Source organism: Mustela nivalis (genome assembly GCF_964662115.1).
Source record: "Mustela nivalis genome assembly, chromosome: 9".
NCBI lineage: Eukaryota > Metazoa > Chordata > Mammalia > Carnivora > Mustelidae > Mustela > Mustela nivalis.
The window spans coordinates 18,397,732-18,410,553 of NC_139028.1; positions in this window are offsets into that span (position 1 = coordinate 18,397,732).

Genomic DNA, 12,822 nt, shown 5'->3' on the forward strand with positions numbered 1-12,822 from the left:
TCCATATTTCTATTACTCATTACACTGTTCCATACCATTTCATTCTGAAAATAAAACAAAATAGGATATTTAAAATTAATGATGTGGGGCACAGCTTTTTTTTTTTTTTCCTTCCCTCTACCTCTAGGCAGAATTAGCAAATGGCTTGAACACCAGCCATTCCTTTTATCGGAAGCATCTGGGTTTCATTAGAGTAAGAAAAATTGTTGATTGCAAAGGGAGAGGACCCAGACCTCCTCTAGAAAGGATCACCGGCGTGCTTCTCGACTCTTGCCACCTCTTTTCCAAACCCGGCAGGCCGGTGATGGCTACTTCTCTTTGAAAGCAAGTTGAAGAGTCGTCCTCGTTGGTTTTGGAATTTGGGGAGTCTAAGCATAAGGCTTTCCTCACTGGCTTCATTTTCAAAGATTGAGAAAATGAGCAGTTTCTGGGATGACACCAGACACGATGTGGCAGAGTGCTGTACCTTTAACCACTATTGTTGTTTTTAAAGAAACTAGTACGAGTGGGATCGAGTGGCCAGGTTTTCGAACACATGATGATAGCTTAAAGTTTGTCCTTTCCCTACCAGCGCCGTAACTCAGTTAAAATGGAATTAGCACGGGGCGCCTGGGTGGCTCAGTAGATTAAGCCGCTGCCTTCGGCTCAGGTCATGATCTTAGTGTCCTGGGATCAAGCCCCTCGTGGGGCTCTTTGCTCAGTGGGGAGCCTGCTTCTCTCTCTCTCTCTCTGCCTAACTCTCTGCCTACTTGTGATCTCTCTCTCTGTCAAATAAATAAACAAAATCTTAAAAAAAAAAAATAGAATTAGCACGAGGCACCTGGATGGCTCAGTGGGTTAAGCCTCTGCCTTTGGCTCAGGTCATGATCTCAGGGTCCTGGATCGGGCCCCGCATCAGGCTCTCTGCTTGGCAGGAAGCTTGCTTCCCCCACCCCTCTGCCATCCTCTCTGTCTACTTGTGATCTCTGTCTCTGTCAAATAAATAAATAAAATCTTTTTAAAAATGGAATTAGCAGACACACAATGGAGCCACCATTGTAGGGGATAGAACATTCAGTTGGGGGTGTTAAAAAGGTGGTAATAATAATAATAATAGTATTTGGTTTTTTTATTGTGGTCTTATATACCAGACTCATTTCATTTGAATGTATGTATCTTGGAGGAATGTTATTAAGGATCTATTTTCGTAAGCTTGGTTCCCTCTCCATTCCCATTTGATTGATACAGGAAAATTTGGGTTCCTCCTCAGGCAGTCAGCTTATCCTTGAAAAACTCCAGCAGGAATTAGGGCAACAGTGAAACAGCCTCCCTAAACTCATAGGCTTATACACTGCAGTACATGTTAATTATAATTCTGCAGTTACTGAAAATGCAACTCAAATTGGGTTAAACACTAAGGGGAATTTATTGGCTCACAGGTCTGGCAAGACTGGAAATACCAGGCGTTTGTCAAGGCTTTATCCACCAACTTGGCTCGGACACGAAGACCCAGTTGGTTTTCGTTTTCCTCTTTGCCTTCCACCGCTTGTTTTTCCTTTCGTGGCCACAAGATGGCTGCAAGTAGCTTTGAGGGGCTAAGAGCTGCCTTGTTCACGTCCAAAAGAAAGAGACCGTCCCTCAGGTAGTTTCTAAGGAAAAGTGAAGTTGCTCCCCCTAGAATCCTCCAGAAATGGGTCTGTATCTTTGGTTGACCCGAATTAGGTCAAAGGGCCATCCCTGCACCGGTCATGGTGATCAGGAGAGGGGGGACCCCCTGATGGTCTTCTGTTGGTCACAGCCCATCCTTGGGATTGCGTGTGCTTCCTGGGGGGGGGGGGGCAGGAATGGGCACCTAAATGGAAATCGGGGTACCGAGTCAGAGGGACCAGATGGCATGTGTTCCAAAAGAGTGATTTCTTCAGGAGAGAAGTATCTTTACTTTCCTTTCTTTGGTCTTGGGAGGGGAATTCTCATCTTTTTCCCTGACTCCGTCAGGACAAGGGGAGGCCCCGCTGTTACTAGGGAGGAAAGGCAGCACGGAGGGGGCCATCCTCTCGTCCAGTCCTGGGGCTGAACAGTGCCCTCCCAGCTCTCCTGGTCAGAAGACCAGGTGGAGAGCAAGGCAGTGAGCCTCGGCCAGGATTCCTTGTCTGTGTGTGCTTTGGGAATTCCGCAAACAGGCAGCACTGGGAAGGCGACTCTAGTGGTGTTACTAGAGTCCGAGATCCCGGGTGCTGGAAGCTTCTGGTCCGTGGCATCAGCATCAGCAGAGCCCCCTCAATACCTACCAGCTTTGTGGCAGAGACTAAACCACTTGCCTTTGCTGTTCCCTCATTTCATCTTCTGTAAAATGGGGATAATAGAATCATGATAACTTCTTTGCCTCTTTTGTGAAGAAAGAGGGCATGTTTCTTTTCTCTGTTTCATGGTTTAGTCTTGGCGCATAAAAGTGGGGCTTCCAACCCTACTTCCACCCCCACCGGACTCACTTTCTTCCTAGCTCCACTCCCAGGAAGGTGGAATCACAGGATTCATTGGTCACTACGTAGCATTTCTCAGGTTCCATGGTAGGACAGGGTTATGTGTGAAAGCACCAAAGGTCAGCGCTCACACCGGCACACCGCTGCCTCTTCCTCCTCCATGGCCCTGATCCAGGCAGGATCTGTTTTGCACAGCCAAGCATCCTTCCCCATCCTGTCTTATAGAGAAATTGGTAAAGAGAACCCTTGTGGGATCTGGTCAACTCTAGCCACAGGTACCCCGAGGGTGCAGCTCTGAAATTTGGAGAGGAGTTCGGAGAGAGGAGCTCCCACTTTGACTCGGGTTTACCCCTCCCAGTTCAGCTTTTCCAGACCTTTCCTCGAGAATACTGGGCTCTTGTCCTGCCAACTTGCATGACCAGTGTTCTTTGCAGGTGACCAGTGACCTCTGTGTCTTTTGCCCTCCCATGGCAGGAACCATGGTAAGGACTTGGGGGTGGGGAGGCGATGCAGGAGGGAGAGAAGGTGGAAATGAACACTAATTGCTGAGTTGTGGAGGTGCATGGGAATATCTGGGAAGTTAGAGCTGAGCACAAATGTAAGGTAATCCTTGCCTCCAGATTGATGGTGTGAGGACTAGTGCGCGCACTCTCTCTCTCTCTCTCCCCCATGGGCTGGTCCTGCACAGATGTCAGGTGTCTAAGGAACAGTCCCACTCCAGACACCAGAATTGAGCCATTAGCTGGGAGACCTTCTCCTCCAAGATGGGGCTTGAATTAGAGTGTGTAAGGGCGAAACACGAATCAACCGCTCGCACAGTGATGGACGTTCCCAACTTGGAGGAGCAGTTACCAGAAAATCCTCTCTTTTTCCTTCTCTACATGAAACCTGTCTTCGTGAAGTGCGTTGCCTTGCAATGTGCTTTGAATTTCAGAGTCTCCTGGGACTTTGGTCTCTTTACAAAAGGCTATTATAGATACCTTAACTCTGCCTTTCCCTTGAGCTACTGCTCATTCTTCCTACTTCCCTTTCCTGTCTAACCACAGAATTCATTCCTATGGCTGTACTGAGTTGTTCTCTTTAAGGTCACCAGTGATGTCATAACCATTACATTAATGTCATAACCATTACCTTAATTCAAAGGTCTATTCTTGGTTCTCACCTTTCTTGATGACGTTGTCATTATTGCTCACCATTTCTTTAAAAATTATGTAATTATTCCAATAGCTAATTTTTAAAGCCATATCTCCAATTTCTCCCTTAGTTGCATATCTATCTTTCTTATCTCTGGTAGAAACTAGCTGTATTCATAGTTTTTAAAATAAATGGAACACCGTGCAGAGAATTCTTTGTTGGTTTTTTTTTCATTAATATTATAGACAATGCATACAAGAGTAGAGGAACAAAAGGCCCAGAAGTAGGGTATATTCCCTGACTTTTACAGATGAGAAAACTAAGGTTTGTTGTATATGCCTAAAGAAGAACTGTGGCCAGACTCACCCAGGCCTGAATCCCAGTCAGCCCTCCACCTTGGCAGTGGGACCTACAGAAGGATTTGTCCACACACGGAGAAAGCACCTGGGGTATTTGTTAAAAATGTAATTTCCAGCACCCCATCACATGACTGAGTCAGACTCTCTAGTGATGGGATGTATGCATTTGCACCATTGATAAGTACCTAGGTGGTTCTTAAGTATGTTATAATTCAAGGAGCACTGTTTGGGGAGCTTACATCACAGAAAACAAGAAGACGGAAAGAGGAAAGAGTTTAAGAAAAGTTTCAACATAGCTGTTAATACCACCTGAGAAAGAAGTTCCAGTTGCATTAAAAATCACTCTTCTGGGGCGCCTGGATGGCTCAGTCGGTTAAGTCTCTGCTTTCAGTTCAGGTCATGATCCTGGGGTCCTGGGGTTGAGCCACAGGTCAGGCTCCTTGTTTGGCAGAGAATCTGCTTCTCCCTCTTCCTCTGCGCCTTCCCTGCTCACACTTACTCTCTCTCTCACTCAAAGAAATAAATAAATACGATCTAAAAAAAAAAAAAAATCACTATTCCTCCTGACATACTGGGCCCTTAGGCCCAGTAGGGGTATAAAATTAGCATGCCTACGACCGTTCCTGCATCTACGGCTGCACTTGGGCCTTGACCTTGAGTAGAGCTTTCTTTGGATGTATTGTGTGTGTGTGTGTGTGTGTGTGTGTGTGTCTGTGTGTGTGTGTGTATGTTTGTGGGAGGCTGAGGATATTGGAGAGAGAGCGGGGTAAAGGGATGGCTGTCAACTTCGAACACTCCTGTAAATTAGACTGGTGTTTTATGAACAGCCGGTTGTGATGTATTAGTGGGTTTGAAATTGATTTAGTGGCCGGCATCTTAAAATGGATTGGAAAGGAAAGAAGTGGACAGCAGAATAGAATAGACCACTGTGTGATACCAGTAGTGACTGTGTGTGTTGGGGGGGGGGGGTGGATAGGAATATGAGCTTTTAAAATTTTGATAGTGGTCAAAACGTTTGAAAACTGCTGGATTAGAGGAAAAACTGCATTGGCAGAAAACTAACTTGAGAGGGTTGTAAACCCCAGCTGAAGATCACTTAATTTCAGGCTCCTTGACTCCAAACCCAGTACTTTTCCCCCCGGTTTCCATGTAGCCCATTTCCTTCAGTGAGCACAGTCTTCAAGGGCTTCCATTTCATCTAACATTATTTGTTTTCACTATTTCCCTACTATTGAGCGTTTCGACAATTTCATTCTTCAACGATAATTGAAATAATTCTGCTATAAATATTTCATAATTATAAGTTTGTGCTTCTTATGAATTACTTATATGGGATGCATTTTTTGATGTGATCATTTTTATGGGTCTTACTTAAAAAAAAAAAAAAGAAAAGACACGAAACACATTTACATTTGTAGGAGCAACTAATTCCCACCAGTCACACTGGGGCTGCATTTTATCATTTATCCTTATACATGTTTATCTGATATGTGTTAAATGGCCCCTTATAATTGTTTTCATTTGGATTTCTTTAATTACTTTTGAGGTTTAGTGCTCCAAGTGTGGGTTTATGTTGGTTTTCCTGGAGTATGAACTGCCTGCGTGTGTCCCAGCTATGCCTCCCCTGGGAATCGGGTTTGAATGACTCAATATATTTTGGACATTAAACTTTAAATACGCAACTATATTTATAGCAAACATTTTTCTTATTCTGTTACATCTTTTTTTGTCTTGGTTTTGTGGAATTTCAATATTACACAGTTTTACATTTTTATGTAATTCTACACATCATTATTTTTTACTTTGAATTTCTCCCATGTTTTAAATCATAAAGAGAAATAATCTCCTTATCGTTGGAAAAAGCTTTCTATTTCTTTTTTCTTTTCTTTTTTTTTTGGTAATATGATTTTTAATTTTGTTATGCACACTCAACGTGAAATTCCCTTACTGTTGTGGAATGTGAGGGTGTAAGTCGGGAATAAGGTTGTTATAAGCCTTTTTGCTATTCTTTCAAATCATTTGTTCTCAGCAAGTGGTCCCAGACCAGCAGCATCACATCACCTAGGAATCCATTACAAATGTAAATTCTCAGGGCGCCTGGGTGTCTCGGTGTGTTGGTTAAGTGTCGCCTTTGGCTCAGGTCATGATCCCAGAGTTCTGGGATTGAGCCACACGTCAGGATCCCTGCTCAGTGGGGAGCCTGCTTCTCCCTCTCCCTTACCTCTCTCTCTCAAATAAAATAAAATATATAAAATCTTCAGAAAAATGTAAATTCTCAGACCCTGTCCCGTACCTACTGAATCAGAAAGCCGGGGGGTGGGGCTTCTGAGAGGTGTATGTTCAGTAAGGCCTCCAGGTGATTCTGCCACAGTCTCAAGTTTGAGAACCACTGTTCCACGTCACTCCTAAGACACTTTAACTTGGGCACAAACTCATACACAATTACCCCCCCTTCCTACTTTTAATTAGTTGATGGTAGAAACCACCTGCCTTTACTGGATAATTCCCTTGGAGCCCACAGAGCATCATTCATTTGGTTTACCAGAGTGTCCGACTACTGCCCCCTCCTCCATCCCCTGCCTCCTATCAGCATAGCCAGTCACACGCCCCTGCTTTCAGTTTGCAGTTTTGCTTGTAACCACGCTCCACTCAACACCTCAATGCGACTTTACATTCTTCAAGGTTGGCATGAAGCTGTTCTTCCAGTGACCCTCCTGGCTATTAGCTTTGAGATGTTACGTGTATTTTTATCTTTGCTTATGGAGGATTTCTCAGCTATGCTTTCTGATCATGTCCTCTTCTCCCGGGTCTATGCCTGGTGGCTCCATTGCTGATCTTTTCTTTCTCCTAAGGTCAGCTTCGAAGCACCTTTCAATAACAAGTATAAGATAGACGAAACACAACCTTCCTAAGGTCCTGCATTTTAAAGTATCAGAAGAAAATCTCAGAAGTTTTTAAGAAAAAAAAAAAAAAAAAAGGAAAGCTGACTAGGAATGCCATTCGGTGTATAGAAGGATTTTCTGAAGTCAGAACGTTGCTGGTGTCACGGGAAACGATCCAGGTTATGGTCGAAGCTCTAGATAGCCACAAAGTGACCTTGATCAGTTTGTCTGGAGTTGGTCAGTCTCCCAAGAAGCTGACCGGTTAGAGTCAAACCACCAACACTGCTTAAGGATAGTCTTCTACGACCCTCCTTCCTCTGACCTATTGGATCTCTCATTCTCCCCATCCATAAAGGCACGACTTAACTAGTGAACCATTCCTGCTCTGCCTGGCCTAAGCAGACGCCACTCTCCATGACTCAGCCAGCTTCTGCAGTCTGAGACGGATGCACTGGGAAAGGAACCATATTCCTCCCAGGGCCACCACCAGCGCCATTGTCTGAAGCGTTGCAGAGAGCTTTATCCAAAAAGTGGTCCTGGGAACCTGAAACTAGCTTAAGAATATTCCACGGTGCATCACAGGCATTGACTGGGACAGCCCAGGGACCTCGCAAAACTACCTTGCTGGGAAGAGCGTGTTGGAGAATGTTCTGCCTGACTTGGATCTGTTAGTGGGAAAAGCACACTCCTACTCCATGCCTCCAGCAACCAACAAAGCTCAGTTGTCAACATGTCAATGCATTTTATAGCAACGGCCCAGGCCTCTTGTCGCCTTTTTCCAACTTGTTGCTCTTCCTGTCCCCTCAATGGCGATGGCTCAGACTCCACCCCAGACATGCCCATTCTAAAGCTCTTCAGGTAGAACTTCACTCTCCAGTGGTCCCTTGCGATGCGACCCACACAACCAGAAGCCGCAGGTGTCTTCCCAGAAGAGTCCCAGGGAGGGCAGATAGTTACTCCCCAGATCAGTTCTAGAGCCACACCTACATGGAGGCGTGAAAGATTTAGTCCCCGAACCTGCAAAGCGGGGTGCAGGAGAGAAAGCCAGGTCTGTGCGCAGGTGACCACCTTCAGCAGGTAAGGAAGCAGAAGCCCAAGGATGCTCGGAGCAACTGTACCTATATGTTCTGCTCCTAACGTCATCTGTAGAAGCTTCGGGACCATCTTGACTCCCCATGTACTTTAAGATAATTTAAAACAATTTCTTCTCTTCCAAACAGCTACAAATCGTGACTATTTATAGCCAAGACCTATGATTCTGGGGGAAAGTGAAGAAATAGGTCATGTTATGTTTGAGATGTACCCCTGCGGGTGGGTTACTTAGGACTCCTGGCCTTCATCCAGTCCAAGGGCCCCATGAAGGAGAAGGGAGTTCACGTGTCAGCTGGTGCTTGCTCAGGGATGGGTTCAGGTAACCAGAGCCACCAGATCACCTGCAGAGAGCACCCTGACAGAGATACGGGGGGTTCTGAGATTTGGGGGTATAGAAAACCGTGAGCGTGACAGCTCCCTTCTTAACGGGCACCACAGGCTTTCTCTGGCCCTCTTCCCAGAAACGGAGAGTTCGGCATCACAGAATGAAGTTAGATACCACTCTGTGGGGGTGACTACCCCAGGTTTGATGTCATCTATATGTGGATTACACTTGTGGAAAAGAAATACACTGTTTTGGTGGTGGCCACTAATATCTGACATTACTATAGCATTTTCTAGTTAAACATTTTGCTTTGGCAACAAACAGCAATTAAAAAACAAGCCATTATCAATAACATATAAATAAATGTGACAGAATTCATGACCAGGCTGGTTTTGTTGTTTCATTTTTGTTTTTTGTTGCTGTTGTTTTTATTATCTTTTTTTTTTTTTTTTTTTTTTTTTTTTTTTTTTAGTGACAGGTGGGAAACACAGTATTTAATTTCAAAGGGATACTCTGAATTTTTTTAAACATTTTTTTAAAAGATTTTATGTGTTTATTTGACAGAAAGAGATCACAAGTAAGCAGAGAGGCAGGCAGAGAGAGAGGCGGGAAGCAGGCTCCCTGCCGAGCAGAGAGCCTGATCGGGTCTCGATCCCAGGACCCTGAGATCATGATCTGAGCCGAAGGCAGCGATGTAACCCACTGAGCCACCCAGGTGCCCGATACTCTGAATTTTTAAATGCAATTTGACAGTGTTTGGAGATTCTTCTCCAAAAAATGCTTATTTTTTTTAAAGATTTTATTTATTTGACAAAGAGAGAGTAGGCAGAGGCAGGCAGACAGAGAGGGGGAAGCAGGCTCCCTGCTGAGCAGAGAGCCTGATGCGGGACTGGATCCCAGGACCCTGAGATCATGACCTGAGCCGAAGGCAGAGGCTTTAACCTGCTGAGCCACCCAGGTGCCCCTAAAAATGCTTATTCTTGAAATAACCACACATCTTTCTGGATGTACTTTATGAACATGAAAAAAAAAAAATGATCCCATAATTTCATGCAGAACCCAGTAAGTTTTCCTTCAGTACTTGAGTGCTATTCACTTCTGTTAACACGTGCATTCCCTCTGTAATGATATCATTTCTGCATCCTGCCTGTGGCAGCCACTGTTGGTTCCCTACTCAACCACATTCTCTTTGTTCTTCCTTGCTAACAGAATCATTCCTTTCCTTGGGTGGTTCCTTCTGAGCCTAGGAGATGAATCATGATTAGCCTATGATCTCATCTTCCTTGCCAGTGATTGGTTTAGGCGGGCGTGAACATTTGGTGTGATCTGGCCAATGAGAGATGAGGAGAAATTTACATGGAGGCTTCTGAGAAAGATTTCTGGGCTCTCAAAAGAAAGGGAAAGGGTGACAGCAATTTCTTTTATAACTTTGAATGTGATGCTATGAAAATGGGATGCTTGACGTTTCCATCTTGCAGCCAGTGGAGGACAGACCTGAGGACAAAAAAATAAAGACCATATGGAGGATGGCACAGGATAACCATGTCCTTTGACCATGGCTTGAACCATCTTGGAATCACTCTGATTTTGAGTTGGAGATAGTAAAGTCCTTATAATTTAAGCCAGCTGTTCCAAAATGGAAGAAAGAAGATAATAGAACGTTGATTTCAACTTAACACACAGAATTTTAGAAGTATATTTAAAATACAAATTGAAATCAGTGGCTTTACTCAGTTCATCATTTGTCAGACAGCTGTGTCTCCCAGTGGGACCCTGGAGACGGGATTGGGAGTTCTAAAAACCAGAATGGTGCTTCCCTCCATGTTTTTGTTTGCCTTCCGCATATTGTAACAGATGACAATTAACACATACCCAGTTAAGTAGATTCAAGCATTATACTATCGTAAAAGAATTTTGTCAAAACTTTGAGAGTGTATTTTTAAAATAGATGTTTGAAATGTTTTCATTGTTATTTTGTTGCTAAAAATTATGTCAGTGTGTCATCACCCATATGAACATAGAATCTAAAGTTACACAACTTTTTTTTTTTTTTTAAGATTTGTTTATTTATCTTAGAGGGAGAGAGAATGTGGGTATGTGAGTAGAGGGAGCAGCAGCAGGAGAGAATAAGCAGACTCCCTGCTGGGAATGTATTTACAAATTATACAGGCTATATTGATACAACACTATATATACTTTATATATGAATAAATATATTATGTAAATTGTTGAGTGCATTCTCAAACATCCTTACTAGTAGGCATGTACAGTGCAAAAATCTGTAAAGCCACTGGTTTAAGCTACTTTTACTCAGTCCTTTGTTACTTGCAGTCAAAATATCCTCCAGTAGTGCTTTACTTAGAAATGGCTTTCACATATACTTTTTTTTTAAATCAATGGACTATTTTTTTTTAAAGATTTTATTTATTTGACAGAGATCACAAGTAGGCAGAGGGGCAGGCAGAGAGAGGAGGAAGCAGGCTCCCTGCTGAGCAGAAAGCCCAATGTGGGGCTCGATCCCAGGACCCTTAGATCATGACCTGAGCTGAAGGCAGAGGCTTTAACCCACTGAGCCACCCAGGCGCCCAGGCGCCCCTCAATGGACTATTTTTGAGAGCAGTTTTAGGTTTACAGAAAATTGAACTGAAAGCAGGGAGTTCCTGTATGCCCCCCCGCCCCTACCGCCTTCGTATCCCCCATCCCCACCACCACAGTTTTCCCTGTTACCACACCTTCCACAGTGTGGTATATTTGTTACACTTAATGATCCAATATTGATACATTATTGTTAAACTAAAGGCCAGAGTTTACATGACATCTACTCTTTGCGCAGTGCATTTGTAATGGAAAAACACACTCTTCTGTTCCTCTTCCCACATGCCTGCTTTACTCCTTTACATAGGACCCTTCATTACTGACGTTTCTGGTCACCAAATGGGTTGGAGTTTCTCCCTGCACCAAGCGATTCTCCATGATACCAGCTGGATATCCTACAATTTCACTCAGTTCTGATGCTTATCTTCCTGGAGACTGCATCAGATCCCAGGGGTCAAGGGCTCAGTTCCACAAAATGCCCTCCTTCAGATGCCCCCACCTGCAAGCAGTAGGTCCCCAGGTTATTCAAAACTTCTGTCTGACTTGGCTGCAAATTGGAGGTTCCCATGACTCCTTTCTTTCTTTCCTTTTTTTTTTTTTAATATTTTATTTATTTATTTGACAGAGATCACAAGTAGGCAGAGAGGCAGGCAGAGAGAGAGGAGGAAGCAGGCTCCCTGCTGAGCAGAGAGCCCAATGCAGGACTCGATCCCAGGACCCCAGGATCATGACCTGAGCTGAAGGCATCGGCTCAACCCACTGAGCCACCCAGGCGCCCCACCATGACCCCGTTCTTATATGCAATGATTTCCAAGAGCAGCCCACAGAACTTAGGGAAACACTTAAGTTTACCAATTTATTCAAGGATATGATAAAGGATACAGATAGACAGTCAGATGAAGGGGCAAGGTCTGGGAGGGTCTTGAGCACAGGAGTTTCTGTCTCTGTGGAGCTGGGGTGCCTCACCCTCCTGGGGTATGGACGGTTCACCCACCTGGAAGCTCCTCGAATCCAGCATTGCGATTTATATGGAAGCTTCCTCATAGAGTCAAGATCAATGGCAACTTCATTTTGCAGCTCCTGTCCCCTCTCTGGAGGGTGGGGGTAGAGGTGGGGCTGGAAGCTCCAAGCTTCTAATCATGGCTTGGTCTTTCTGAAGATATGCCGCCATCCAGGAGCCATCCAGGAGCCCACTCAGAGTTGTCTCAATAGGACAAAAGATGTTTCTAGGGCTCTAGAAAGGTTTGGGGAGTTCTATGTCAGGAACAGGCAGCAGAGACCAAGATATATTTTTCTATTATCTCATACTAGTCTATGGATTTTGACAAATATATAATCACATATATCCACCATTATAGTATCATAACACAATAGTTTCACTGGCCTAAACATCCCCTGTGCCCTACCTATAATCTCTCTCTTCCTCCTAATTACTGACGACCACTGATCTTTTTACTTTCCTTTTGGCCTTTTCCAGAATGCCATATAGTTGGAATTAAAAAGTGTGCAACCTTTTCAGACTGGCGTCTTCCACTTAGCAAAGTGCATGTAGGTTTCTCCATGTCTTTTCATGGCTTGATAGCTCATTTAAAAAAAAAAACAAAAAACTAATTTCTTTTCATCACTGAATAATATTCCATTATCTGGACATACCACAGTTTGCTTATCCACCCACCTAATGGAAGACACTTTAGTTGCTTTCCAGTTTGACAATTATAAATAAAGCTGCTTTAAACATTTAGCTGTAAGTTTTGGAGTGGACATCTATTGTCAACTTCGTTGAAGGAGCATGATTGCTGGGTCGTATGATAGGAATATGTTGAGTTTTGTAAGAAGCTGCCAAAATGTCTTCCAGGATGGCGGCGCCATTTTGCCTTCCCGCCAGCAGTGAACAAGAGTTTCTGTTGCTCCACATCCTCACCAGCATTTGCTGTTTTCAGTGTTTTGGATTTTGGCCATTCTAATAAGTATGATGT